We start from the raw sequence: 14,861 nt of genomic DNA, 5'->3' as shown, positions 1-14,861 counted from the left end.
ATAATTAAAGAGTAAGTGAGAGAAGTTCTAGTTTCTATTTCATTTAATCTGCACCAAGCCTGTCTGAATTTAAGACGCAATTGGACTGTGCACGTAGTCACATGGCCTAAAATTTTGGGTATACCAGTGCAGTGCCAGGAGTTGGACTTGATGATCCTTATGGGTCCCTTCCAACTCGGGATATTCTATGATTCTATGACTCTAATATTGGCCCCAAGATCTTTGACATTTTGACTTTTGTATTGAAGCCTTTGGATTTTGGCGGCTTGAGGTTATCTCCTCATTCCTCTGCATGTTTAGCAACTGCTTGTTCTGTTTTCACTTTTTTATTGTTTATTTGTAAGTGTGCTGATAATCTGTTAAAGAATATGTGCTTTTTTTTTTTTTTTTTTTTTTTTTTTTTTTTCTCCCAGAATACAGAATGCAATGTAGGTCTGGAATTGCAGAAACTGGCTTTGGAGGACTAATCTTTTTCTGTAAGTGATGTGGCTGTTTGATATGCATGTGATTGGTATGTAATGGATTGTAAAGAAGGTGATGCAGTCATCATAGTTATATGCCAGTTGTATTTGTACTGGATATGTATCATGTTTTATGATTCTTTTGTTGTGAGTGGTGCTGCCTCAGTTGGAGGTAATTTGCATCTGTAGAGAAAAAAAATGCAAAATAGATGTTGAATCAGTAACTTCCTTTTAATTCTGTTATATTAAACCAAAAAAAAAGTATGTTGCAGTAAAAAAGTTCATTTTTTAAAAAGCAATTTCGATCCAATAGGTACTCTATTTAGAGCTTCGCAGGTAAAAATTGAAAGAGCTGTACCAAATTGTGACTTGCACAAATACTGGAAAAGAATTGGAAGTGGCTCTCACCTGATGTGCATTCTTTGCCACAATTGTATACGCTGTTTAGGCATCTGTATGAAATAGCGCATTGAAAGTCTTTGGCCTGTGAAAATTAAACTTGCGTTTTAAAATAGCAGACCTGATGTGCAGTGTGCTTTTCGAAATACGCCACTGCTCCCTTACTGGTGCTACAGCTGGGTAGGAAGCTTCACTGATAAAGCTTCCTGTAATGGGGTGTGAAGCAGATGCTAGTATGAGCAGCAAAAATGCAACAGGTCATGCCTGAGATGATAATCATGCTTCTCAGCTCATTAGCATCTTTCCGCTAAGACGATCAGAGCATTTTGAATGTTGAGTTTTATAATACCTATGTGAGAGTGCAGTATTATTTCTGCATCTTATAGGGAGTAAGCTGAAAGAAATAAAAGGTTAAAGTAATCCAGTGAGCTGCTGACCAAGCCAGAAATAACTCAGGTGTTTCTTACTCCTACTGTTCTTTTAGAACTTGTCCGGTAGCATTTAGCATATGTCTGGAGAGTGCAGAAGAGAGATATTAGTGCTCTGCTTCAAAATGCCATGACTGGTGAACGAGAAAACTGAACCTATTCCTATTAGGCTTCAGTTCACTTGATAGGACCCCATTTTCTGTCAGGAAATGCTTAGAGGTCTGCAGATTGAGAAATGTTGAAGAGTACTGAAGCTGTCAGCAAAGATATTCTGGCAAAGCTAGCCTTGCAGGAAGAAGGTAGGGAACTCTAAAGACCAAGGGTGCAGCTGGCTAGCAGGAGATGAGGCACACAGCAAAGCTGAGAGGGGGTTTGGGTAATGACACCTGCTGTAAGGAGAGCAGGGGAGCACTGGAAGAGCTGTTTTCTCTTTACAGCAACAGGTCTGAATTTACAATTGAACGTGTGGTGACTCTAATCCCCAGCTGTAACCTTTATTAATACCTGGAAATGCTTTTCTTTTAAGTCCTCCAGGCCAAAACTCCAGCCATTGGTTATTTTTGGATTGGAGATAACTCAGACTTCACAGTAGTGAGAAGTGAAGTCAACTTGGAAAAAAAAAAAAAAAAAAAAAAAGCTGCTTTGGCTCAGACATTTTCTTTTTCCTTTTTTTCCCTCCAGCGTTGGAAATAAAACAACTCTTTTCATTATAGGAAGGAAAGACAAGAAGAAGCAAGTACAGACACTTTGGTACCTTGGCTTAAAGATGTAATATAAAGTGTTCTCAGTGTTTTGAGGTGGAAGTGTAACATACAAATGGATCAAGTAGGTTGGTACTATGACAGAGGAGAGTTTGAGATGGCTGGGCAGAATATCAGTAGGCCGTTGAGCTAATTTTTTTTAATTGAGAGTTGATTGTTGAGGGAGGTGAAACTGAGTGTTGGAGGAAATCTCTTACATGCTATTCTTTACTGTTAAAGAAACAGTATGAGAACTTCTGCACCTTGGCTGATCTGATCTGTACTGCCTTACTAAGCCATTTCTCTGAAGTAGAAACAATCCTTTTTGATGTACTTTGCAAGATATTCTGTAGCTGGATTGGAAATAGAAGTCTACCAGGATTATGAAAACAGATGGGGTTAGTAATCAGATAATAATTATCTCAATCAGATAGTGACAGGACAAGGGAGAATGGTTTTAAACTAAAAGAGGGGAGATTGAGATTAGGAGGAAATTCTTCACTCAGAGGGTGTTGAGGCACTGGCACAGGCTGTCCAGAAAGGTTCTGGATGCCCTGTCCCTGGAGGTGTTCAAGAACAGGTTAGATGATGACCTGGGCAACCTGATCTAGTGGGTGGCATCCCTGCCCATAGCAGGGGAGTTGGAACTAGATGATCTTTAAGGTCCCTTCCAACCCAAGCCATTCCAGGATTTTATAATAATGCTGATCCTGAGTTTTGTATGAAGCTTTGCTGACGGGGGTTGAGGACTTTTGCTAAATGGAAACGCTATCTCCAGCTGACACAGCATCTGGCTGGAAATTCTGCATTTTCTTCTTACTCTATTCTACTCTCAGTGGTTTGTAGGCTTGAAGATCAAAAGAATAGGGCCTGCTAATGTTCTCCAACTCTAATTAGCTAATTTCTTGTGAGTTCTAAACAGGTACCAGTTTTGTTCTCAGCAGATGTGTTGGACCTCTTGACAGTCATTTGGGGTTCATCAGAAACACTATTACAAAGTCAGAAATGTCCAAACATATTTTTAAGTGCTATATAAAACTCTCTTATTTGCTTTCACTTTTGTTTTGATCCATATATGATTGAATTGACTTTCACAGAGCTCTTGTTCTCTGAGCATGAACCAGAAGCATATGCATTGCACAGTTGTTTTAATAGTAACTTGTTCGATGCATTTAAAGTGATAGTCATGGAAAATTTGACTGAGATCTGTCCCATATGTGTTTTATTAAAATAGGTACTATTTCTTGTCTGTTTTTAACATGGCACAATTTATTGTCAAAAATCTTAGACCCAAATTTAAGTGTAATTTAATTCGAGGGATGTTATTGTACAATCTATAAAGTAAAATCAAGTGTAGTTGGTTTTGCATAAATTTCCAATATTGGTGATGTTCAGAGTACTGCAGGTAGCTGATAAAGCATTTGCTGGTTTTCCATCTTCTTGTGGCTTGTGAAATGTATGGCTTCCTCTGATTAAGATGTTTTTTACTGCAAAATAATTTATGCACACCTTAGAGTTTTTACTAGACCTCAGCTACTCTCATGGGAAAATCACAGCTTCTGAGATGTCAGCATTTTGTGTGTTCATTGGTTACTCAGTAGCGCTCTGTCCAACTTGAACAGCTTCAACAGCTGCAAAAGGATTTCACTATGTATTAGTAAGATACAAAGTAAAATCCTGTCTTGCATATCCCACATAGTATCTTTTGTCTAGTATTGCCCTAAAAAGAATATTAGGTATATCCTGCCACACAAATTCGTAATAAATCAAGTCTTCCTGTTTAGTTCACTTAACATCACCTTCAGTGGAATTATGAAGGAAAGAAAAACACGAAAGCTTCTAATCAAAGCAATTGTTAAGAAGATATAAAAACAAAAGAAACGCACATGTAAAGTACAGCATTTAAGAGCTTTTGAATTTGCAGTTCTTTGATGCATCCTCCATGGCTTTTATAAATGTTAATAGGAGTGTAGCATTTAGAGGGAGAATCTCAAGAGGTAGAAAAGATCTTTGGAAGATAAAGCTTAATTCACAGAATTCCTGTTCCCAGCACTTCTAATAGTCAAACACAAAAGTTTTACAGCAAAATCACCCTTTACAAAAGATTCATGAATACATTTTGCACTTCTAAAAACTGGAACTGTTGAGGTCTAAAAGGGATGAAATTATCCTTAATTTACAAGATTGCTTATAACATATAAGATGTTATCCTTTCAACTATAAAAGAATCGTATACATTTATTTATATATTTTGACTGCCTATATAAAGACATATGCACAGCATTTTTTATCTGCTGCAGAGATGTGTACATTATATGTTTGGGCTTCAATATCATTAATATTGTGTGTGCCAGTAGTGCTAGCACATTGGGCTAGCACTTAGGAGTTGAGGATATTGTAAGGAAGAGTAGATAAACTGAAACAAGATGAAGGAAATAAGATGACTTTAAAAAATAAAAATAATAAAAAATAAGAATGGGTGGAGGTGAGAGAGAGAGAACAAATGATGCTGAAAAATTCCAGGAAATCCAAAGATGGAAAAGAAAAAGAGCAGTATAGACAAAAATACAAGTAATGAAACAAATTTTGAGTTGAGATCTTTATATAATCATTGAGTTGATGTGTGATGTCAAACATTTCATTAAAAGGATAAGAAACCTTATACATTTTCTTTGCTACTGTTAAATTGAACACTTTAGGAAAAAGAGCTCTGTAATGGTAGTTGTAAATTTTAAATCATGGTTGTTCTTTAAAGAAGACCATTATTTCAGTAAGATAATAAAAGTGTTTTCTAATTCTGACCTTGCTACCTTAATTCCTACAAGAAACTTAGAAACGTCGGTTTTGCATGATTGGAAGTTGGGAATGACTGTTTTTATTGATAGAATCAATAATGCTTGTCATGTGTTTTCCAGAAGTATTTGCTTCAGTGACTATTTCAATTGAGTGAAGATATTTTTCTTAATTTAAGAAAGGCAACTGGTTTCTTTTAGCAGAAGAATAGCTGTGTTAAGTGTTTCAGACTTCCCTTGAAAAGAAAGCCTTATTTTGTACTTTCAGCTAATATGTAGTAGCTGAAATCTGAACTGATGCTACTGTTCTAGTAAAATTTTTTATTGAGTTAGCACATCAGTCAAGAAAATAATTTAGCTACAAATTTGACAGTAATGTTATAATGTGCAACCTTGGAGAGACTTGATTTATTGTTGTAAGAATAAATGAATATGAATTTGATCTAGTAATATTCTGTAAACTTCCACTGCTGTTTTTCACATGCCATTTGATAAGGTGAAAATAATAATGCATCTTCACAGAAAAAAAAAATAATATTGCAGTATTCCAAGAAGTAAACTAATAATTTATAACCATAATGATTCAGAGTATTTAGAAAGGTTTCAAAACAGTCCTCAGTAAGCAAAGCACTTCATAGGTGCACAGGGGTCAAAAGTACATTTACACGTATTATAACTAGTATTGGGTTAAGTTGTTGGTTCATGTGGTCCATCTCTACAAGATGTATATAAGCTGTCTTTTAATTCTAGAGTTGAAACTGATAACTGTTTTGCATAGCTAATTCCATGTCATTAGGGTTTCTGGCATAAAACTGTTTTGGTTTTGCACTGCAGTGGTAGGTAGAAATATTTCAGATATTCTTCCCTCCTCTCCCCACACCCCCCCCCCCCCCTTTTTTTTTTTTTTTTTAAGAAATACAACAACTTTTACCAGAACTTTGCAATTATTTTTAGCAGAAATGCAATTAAAAAGTTGCTTTGGGAAATTTGGGAAATGTTCCAGAAGCCTAGGTCTCTTTATTTTTGTTGTTGTTTTTATGTTGTGGGGCTGAATTTGTTAAGAGAATGATTCTTACACCCCTGTTTTTGAAATTTACTAGAAATAATTTGGCTTCTTCCAACTCAACAGCTATACCATAGAGTATCTCCTACTGCTGCTGATTCACACGATTTGTTCTGTGATACACCTCAGAAACATACTCCTTGTGACTGGAACTCTTGTTATATTCCAGTCTAATTTACAGATTCCTTCAATTTTTCTGCAATTCTGAGTTTTCTCTGCTAGTCTGTCACTACATCCTTTTTCTGTGCCTGTCATTTCCCAAATGTATTTTGAAAGGGAATGGAAGACGAGTCTTTATAAACCTCTGTATCATAATATCTTTCCATTCATGAATGTCTAGCCTGAAAAATTTATTGCTATAGGAGCTTGATGCAAGAAAGACCTTAGAATTTTGGGTCATGCTTTTGTCTGATTCTTTGGACATACCACGTAGCAGCTCTGTTCTAGTTTGTAAAACATTTAGTATTTACCTAGCTCAGAAGCATAAAGTATGGATTGTGATGTCTCGCTATTTTGTAATGGCTCCTTTGAAAATGAAGTACTGTGTAGTTTGAGTTACCACAAACTGGATTGTACCATAGATCCTAGCATTAAGCAGAGCTTCCCCTTCCAAATAATCACAGCAGAGTTGTAATATAATACGGCTTGCCATATAGAATAAGAGCAAAAGATTCAGGAACAAATTGTAAAGCTCAGGAGATCTGACTTGACTATTCCTAATATCAGATCATCTGATTTTTAAATATAGCTGTCAGTAGTATTTTAATATTCTATTTTCAACGTTCTGTAGAATTTCAAAAATGGATTGTTAGATTACATGCAAAACCATCATGAGCTATGTATTAGACAAAGCCCTAATGACAGAAAAACGTATAACTGGTGAGGCAAGTCTGGGCAGACCTGAATTTTCTTGGTATGATTAAAAACATTAACCAAGCAGTTCCGTTGGCAACAGTGACGTGGGACACATGGTTTGAAACTAACCTCAGGCTGTTGCTTATTGTATCTTTTCAAGAGAAAAAAGGGAGATCAGGGAATCAGCTCCTGTAAATTGTTTGCCTTTTTATGTTTTCTACCTTTTCCAGATGATCCTCTTGCTGCTGCCTCAAGCTAGGCAGCTTCCTGAGATGTGCACTAACTTTACAGAGGTAAAAGTAATTTTAAAAGGAAGATATAATTTTAACAAGAGAGTTGGCTAATAGTATGTAATTTAACTTGAACTGAAGTCAATATTCCTGGGTGCAGAAGTATTGCCCTTTTCTATCAGAAATGAATAGCATCGGGGTTGGCAGGAACATTTTGAGTTATCCCATCGCATCATTAATTTGTCTGAAATACACTGTGCTTCACTGAGATAACGTTGATCATAAGAAATTCATCTAGTAATTATGTGCAAGGCATATAAATTCTCTGATCCTACCCTCTGAACATGGGTGAAGTATTCATATAGGCAGTAGCTCCTTAAACAAAGTTCAACTCCGAACAATCTGCATTTTATATATATTCTTTTACCTAAGGGTAGTAAACATGAGTTCAGTTTGGTTTGTGTGCTTGTATTCTTTGCAAGAAAGAAGTTTAAAACACCTTTCTCCCTCTTTGCCTGACCTTTTCTTTTGCCAGTGGAATGCAAAACAAACAAACAACAAAAAGCACTGTTTGTTTGTTTCGTGGAATGTTACAGATGCAGTGTGACTGAAGAACTGATACTGAATTTAATGGCTATAGAATGAATGTCTGCAGTCCTAAATTTTTTCTTTCTTACTGTTTGCACCATTTTGATTATCTGGTCAAAAGAGATGAGAGTAAAAGATTTCTGAAATAGTAGGATTTATGAATCTTAGCTATAGAAATACCTGATTTGTTAGGTTATTAAATAGGAAAGCTTTACATAGTATGCAATTTTTAATTTGAGCCATAGAGAGTGGGATGAAATTACTTGTTTAATGGCTGTCAGTTGTGCCCCTGTTTAAAATAAAAACCAACCCGAAATAAAAAGACTTTTTCCTATGTTTCTGGTACATGCTCTCTTCTCTGCTTTTTTTTTTTTTTTTTTTTTTGTGTACTCATACTTTTTGAAGGCAAATGTTGGAAAATATGTTTAGATAGGGTGAAAACTGAGTTAGTCAGTGGTAGCAGATGACTTTCAGTGATGATTCTGACTGTTGTCCTTATTTGTTGCATAAGCCTTTGAAAGGTCTCTACCTAGTAGGGTGGTTGGTACTCCAATTTCTTCATCATGATTTTTCACACAAAAACAGCACAATAAAACCCTTAAACTTATATATAAAAAAAAAAAAAACTCAAACCTTATGTGACAGTAGGTGGCAAAAGGGGAATACAAACCATTTAGATTTTGGGCACAAGTAAAGTCTTAAAATGGGTGAAGTTTGTCATGACAAAAGCTCTGTTTTGTTGATGTGATTTTTTTTCAGTGTTTTGTATGTGGGTTCCTGGAAGCAGGTAAATGGTTCTTTCAAAGGTTCAGAGTAGAATGAACAGATTCAAATAAGGTGGGTATGAAGGCTTGGGAATAGCGTATGAGAAATAGGTAAGGAGGCCATCCTTCTTGAGTTCTGGTATTAAAAAAATAAAAAAATAATTTAAAAAAAAGGCGGAAAAATGTGGTAAGATTAAATGTCAAAACCCACACTGTTTTGTATTTTGGTGAAGCAGCCAGGAGAAGAATGAGTCTTTTTCCCAACAGGGCTTTGACATTCTCATTTTATTTTTTTTTAATTCACATACTCTCAAACACATTTAAAACTTCATGGGCTCAAGAACATGACAGATCCCTCTGAGGACTCCTTTGCAGAGTAGAATGCGGAGGCTAGCAAAGGCAAGCCCTTCAAGGAGTCCCAAGCAGCTCTTGCCAGTTTCCTTTTCCAAGTGGGGTGGAGCTGCCACTTCAACATAAGAAATAGGGGTAAATAAAGTAATGGAGCTGTTTGCATCCACAGCCATATGCTTCCTATTCCCACAGGCTCAACACCATCAGTCAAATGTGAGTTACAGACACGTTGTACCTCTGTTACATATCAGGTAGCTATTCAGGCATTACCAGATGTAAATTTATTTCCAAGCTTGAAATAAGGAAAAAGCAAGGTAAAAATGTATCTGTAAACTATTTGCTGTGTCCTTGGTTAAGTCTGTGCAGCATAATGTGCCTCAGCTCCACTTGCAGTATGTGCCCACGCAGATGAGGGGGTTCTTTTGGGGTGATCAGAAGACAAATATCAACAGTCAAATTAGTTGAGAAGTGATTCACATTCTTCTGGCTTCTGCCATCAGTATGAGATCCTCATGCACATCTGGTGGACAAAGCTATCTTAGTGATTTAGCTGACCATTGAATCATTTTCCTTCTGGAGAGTTGTGCAGGATGTAAGTACATATGCTGCTGCTCCTAGTTTACTCAAGAATGATAGTCCTTCTTTAGGTAAGGGCTTGAAGCAGATGCTGTGATTATCCTGAAATTCTCCAAATTCTTCTTGTCTGGTGAGGACCGTTTTTCTTGAGAGAGAAAAACTGGAAGTTCGTTCCCTGAAAAACTTAGAGGGCTTTCCATTATTTAATTATGACTTTAAAATCTAAAACTGTCTGTACTGCTGGGTTACTGCTGTATTGGATTGCATAGAACCCGTAATGGGGACTCAGCTTACCATCAAAGCTGCAAATTATACTGATACAAGTGAAACACATCAGCGAAAGCTCACCTGTGCTAATACATAAATGTATGAGCATTAGGGGCTTGTGCTAGCACAGCTGCTCATTGTGGGAGGCATCTACTTGGCAAAATACACATTTGTGATGGCTTAGTTAAGATTTGGGGCACAGGTTGCTTGTTTTGCTGTTGCTTAGAGGCTGCAGCCAGGTGTCATGCATGCTATCCCCAAAGCACCCAGCTGATACCTTACAGTTTACTATACAGTTATCCAACTACTACACCTATATAACTTTGGTAGAATTTAGCTCCCATAGCATTACTATTTTTTTTGCCCACGTTTATAAAAAGGAAATGTTAGACTCCATTTTGGAAGATATCATGCATTTCAAGTGATTAAATGAAATAACCTTTGTTTTCTGTGCTGTGCACTACTCATTTCTCTGAAGCAATAAGGCTGGTACTGAATGCAGTTTCCATACAAAAAGAGTTACCGTATCCTCATTTAATACTTCTCTTATTGCTGTTACTTCTGCTTTCTATTGATACTTGGCTCGTTACAATCTGACACTTTCTTCTCCTGGTCCTAAAATGCAGTTTTAAAATAAACTGGTGACATGCAGAAGTTCTTCTGGAGCCAGGAAAGCGTAATATAGTTTTAGATGGAGCAGACAAACAGCAGACAAAGCTGCTGTATTTATGATTTTTGTGCTGGAATGGAAAATAGTGGGATTGTATATGTAGATATATTTAATGTACAGAATATGTGAATTTCAGCTCCCATGAAAACGCAAGTAGAGGCAATAGCCAATGAGAAAATACTGGAAAAATACATGGGTAAATAGTTTGGCTGCTGATCTGCTAGGTAATTTTTAATTTGAGGATTTTTGGCTAGTTACTTTTACTTCTGAGTGGTTTGTTCCATCCCTTATGCTTTACTTGGTTTAGAGTGTAATTTTTTTTGGAAGTATAGTCCTTTTTTTTTTTTTTTTAATGCACAGCTGCATCATACTGTGCCATTTCAGTCAAGGTCTGCATTATTCCATTTTGTACAAATTACAGTAGATTTTGGACAGATCACAGAATGGTTAGGGTTGGAAGGACCTCTGGAGATCATCAGGTCCAACCCTCCTGCCCAGCAGGGTCACCCAGAGCATGTTGCACAGGCTCACATCCAGGCAGGTTTTGAATGTCTCCAAAGGAGACTCCACAGCCTCCCTGGGCAGCCTGTCCCAGTGCTCCGTCACCCTCACAGTAAGGAAGTGTTTTCCCATATTCAGCCAGAACTTCCTGTGCTTCAGTTTCTGCTCATTGCCTCTTGTCCCGTCTCTGGGCACCACTGAAAAGAGCCTGGTATCCTCCCCTTAATGCCCTCCCTTCAGATATTTATACACATTGATGAGATCCCATCTCAGTTTTCTCTTCTCCAAGCGAAGCAGGCCCAGTTCTCTCAGCTTCTAGAAGTAACGCTGAGTTCTGATCTGGATTCAGAGCACTATTAACCAGGTACTAACAGCAATTTTCACGTGTTGTATTTTGTTGTTTTTTTTCCACACTGTAAATATATATTTATTAATATATAATCTGAACCCCAAGGAGTATTTTGAATGCAGGGAGACTGTGAGATTCTAATTGACATCTTAGTTCATATACATGATATGGCTATACTGGTGCATGTGATATGCATATATATGGCTAAGTCTATGTTTATACTGATGCATCCCCATTTGGGTTTCAGATTTAGATTATGGCCAGTAATTTAAAACTGGGGTGGTGGAACTGATTTTTCTGTACAAACAGAGGTCTCCCAAATCCAGGAAAACAGAGAGGCAGGCATTTGTTAACAAAACAGTAATGGTATAGTAATAGTATGCAAATGTACGGCTAGGTTCTGAGATATGGATGTGATAATTGCATGTGGTGGAAAAAACCTATTGGCTAGCTTTTTACTGTGCAGTTTAAATGGGACATGTACGTGAAGAGTCTTAGTCAAAAGAGAGCATTCATTCTTACTTGTCTGTATTAGGAAGTCAATGAGAGATTTGTCTGTTTCAGTTTGAATTTGGAGGTTGTTTTATTTACCCCAGAACGAATTGTTACATTACCTACTCTTTGGCAATAAATCTTTTTATTTTTCTGTAGACTTTTTAGACCTTCTCATTAAGCAATGAAATGATTATTTTAATACACTGAATTCTAACAGGGAAGATTGTGTGATGAAAAAGATGGAAGAGCTGGAATCACATTATAGGACTGCACCGAATTTACATAAAAATTGAAATTGGCAAGAGATAAGAACCTACTTTAGACTACTTACTATAATAGCTATATAATCTCTGAAACTTGATAAAGTAAATTTTTTTTTTTGCAGTAAATATTCTCAGTGCTTACAAATTTAAGCCCTTTAAAATATGGGAATTCAATATAAAGATAAAGATCATTAGTGGATTTTTACCTGGTGTAATATAAGTAAGCAGGAAAACAGTTGGAGCAGAGTCAGGTTTCATGCCATCATTCTTAGCATTTCATGAAAGATTTGTGACATCCCAGACTATTTTTAAAGAAAGTGGAAACAACCTTCATATCTTCTTGCTAAAACTTGGGGTAAGCTGTAAAAACAAGCTGTTTTGCAAAAGAAATAGCCGAATAGAAAATAAAAACTGGAACTACACATTTATGTCATGAAATGGCCACTGAGTTTTCTTTTTTTGTGGTTCTGAATGTTGCATTTCCTCTAACCAGAGCAGCACCTAGTGGCTGGGGAATGCACAGCTCTGGAAATGGAGCAGGGTCCTGGTATTTGGCAGGCAGGGAGGACAGACTTCCCCATCATGCACGGAATCATTCCGTAGTAAAGACTGTAGGATTGCTATCTGTCAGTTACATGCTACAGTAACTTACATAGCATTTTCTGCTGAAGTATCTCAAGTGCTTTCGATTGCAAACACCAAAATAAAATGCATAGAATTTGTAGCTCCAGATACCAAAGCTTTTTGGGAGAAACACAGTGCAGCTCATATGGAGTTTAAAGTCATAAAATAATGTTGCAGATGGTCTGATGCTTTGGTTTTTGACAGGACAGGTTTTGCTCTACTTAGGGACCTGGTTGACAGAGTCACTTGGGGGGCAATTCTCAAGGCCAAAGGAGTCCAGGAAGGCTGAACATTCTTCAGGAAGGAAATACCGAAGGCACAGGAGCAGGCAGTCCCTGTGTGCTGAAAGGTGAGCTGCTGGGGGGAAGACTGTCCTGGCTGAACAGAGAGCTTCTCCAGAAGAAAAAGAGTTTATGATCTTTTGAAGAAGGGGCAGGCGACTCAGGAGGACTAAAAAGATTTTGTGAGGTAAAGTAGGGAGGAAATGAGAAGGGCAAAAGCCCAGCTAGAATTTAAAATGGCTACTGCAGCATAAGACAATTAAAACTGTTTTATAAAAACATAACAAAAGGAGGACTAAGAAGAATATCTATTCTTTACTGGATGCAGAAGGAAACATTGTGATGAGAGATGAGGAAAAGGCTGAGGTACTTAATGCCTTCTTTGCCTCAGTCTCTGTAAGACTAGTTGTTCTTGGGGTACCCAGCCCCCTGAGCTGAAAGGCAAGTAGGGAGCAGAACGCAGCCCTTATAATCTGAGGGAAATGGTTAGTCACCTGCTACACCACTTGGACACCCACAAAACTACAGGGCCAGGCAGAATCCCCCCAAAGGTGCTGAAGGAGCTTGCAAAAGTGATCACCAAGTCACTTTCAATAATTTGTCAGTAGTCCTGGCTAACCAGGGAGGTCCCAGAAGACTGGAGGTTGGCAAATGTGATGTTCGTGTTCTACAAGAAGGGCAGGAAGGAGGATCTGGGGAATTACAGGCCTGGCAGTCTGTCCTTGGTTCCAGGGAAGGTCATGGAGCAGATCACACAGCACGTATAGGATAAACAGGTGATGGGATGCAGCCAGCATGGGTTTATGGAGGGTGGGCCCTGCCTTGCTAACCTGATCTCCTGCTGTGACAATGTGACCTGCTTAGTGGACAGGGGAAAGGTTGGGGAATTTGTTTACTTGGACTTAAGCAAGGCATTCGGTGCTTTTTTCCACAACCTTCTGGAGAAACCGGTTGCTCGTGGCTTTGGCTGATGTGGTGTTTGCCTGGTAAAAAGCTGGAGGGCTGGGCCCAAAGGGTCACTGTGAATGGAGGTAAAGGCAGTTGGCAGCTGGTCACAAGTGGTGGTCCCCAGGACCCAGTACCTGGTCTAGTGGTGAACTTGGAAGCGTTAGGTGATGGACTTGATGATCTTATGGGTCTTTTCCAACCTAAATAATTCTATGGGTTATGTCTAGTCTGAGTAAAGAGACTAGGTTTGAAGTGTTGTTCAGATGTTACATGTTATTTCATGCTTGTATGCTGCCTTTGACCTTTGTGAAATATATACATCAGCTACATTGATAGTTTAAAACTGATTTTCCATTTGACCCCTGAATACCTTCCTTTTCTCAGTCAGTTAAGATGACACAAAAATTCAGTTGCTTAACTGTTTATCTAGGTAGTATGTTTGCTTACATTAAAGGGAAGCATCTCACAAGTTCTTACACGTCAGTTCTGTGCTGGGATGTAGTCGCTATGCATCTCCCACCAGCTCAGGATGATACAGGCCATTACGCTGGGGAAAGAGTTAGAAAATGTCACTTATACCCTGTTCCTTTATTTGTTTCTTTTATTTGATATGACAGCCTTATCTGCTTGAGGTTGTAGATAGTCCTGCAGATTGTAGTGAAACAACTCACAAGAGTAAAGTGCCTGCAGAACCACTCTGTTTTTATCTTGGAAGCTTCTAGCATTTTAGCAAGATAAAGGACTGAGAATAGATTTTCCAAAAGAACTCAGAGAAATCATATTAAAAACCTGGCACTAACTGTCACAGTGGGAACTGCTGAGTTCTGCAAGTTTAACCTCATCTCAATGTTGAGGTTGGAACTAAGTTTTTTTTATTCTTGATTCCAGTCGTGTTTACACAAATGTAGGTGTTTGGTGATTTTTGAAAATCTAGTCACATGCAAAAAAACTAGAATCATGACAGGCTTTTGGAGCTGCGTTAGATTCCTTTTGGAAATTAATTTGCTAGTGAAGTGTAGTCTACCATGTCAACTATTAATAAGGAATAAATGAGGGTAGCAATATACACATTTCCTACTTCATCCTGGCTGTGAGTTTTTAAAGGCTCTGTGAAATTGGCTCTGATTCTGAAGGTTTGCCCAATTACAGTTCTGTGCACCACAAGCCGGAACCTCTTATTTAGAATCCTCTTTGAGGGAAATTTTACATTTGGAGT

At 37.8% G+C, this 14,861-nt stretch overlaps 1 long non-coding RNA gene across 2 annotated transcripts in view; it reads left to right on the top strand.

Annotated features, from left to right (window-relative positions):
• LOC121076875 overlaps positions 1 to 14,861 on the top strand; it is a 49,844-nt gene that overhangs the window by 28,624 nt on the left and 6,359 nt on the right. Inside the window, exons 3-4 of one of the 2 annotated variants that reach the window (XR_005823776.1) lie at positions 414 to 476; positions 2,951 to 3,026. This is a non-coding gene — a long non-coding RNA (uncharacterized LOC121076875). Of the gene's footprint in view, positions 1 to 413; positions 477 to 2,940; positions 3,027 to 14,861 lie in introns of both variants that reach the window. The other variant, XR_005823775.1, reaches the window with a different exon arrangement.

This window comes from Cygnus olor, chromosome 12, assembly GCF_009769625.2.
Source record: "Cygnus olor isolate bCygOlo1 chromosome 12, bCygOlo1.pri.v2, whole genome shotgun sequence".
Taxonomy (NCBI): domain Eukaryota; kingdom Metazoa; phylum Chordata; class Aves; order Anseriformes; family Anatidae; genus Cygnus; species Cygnus olor.
This window is presented reverse-complemented; position numbering and strand designations above follow the sequence as displayed.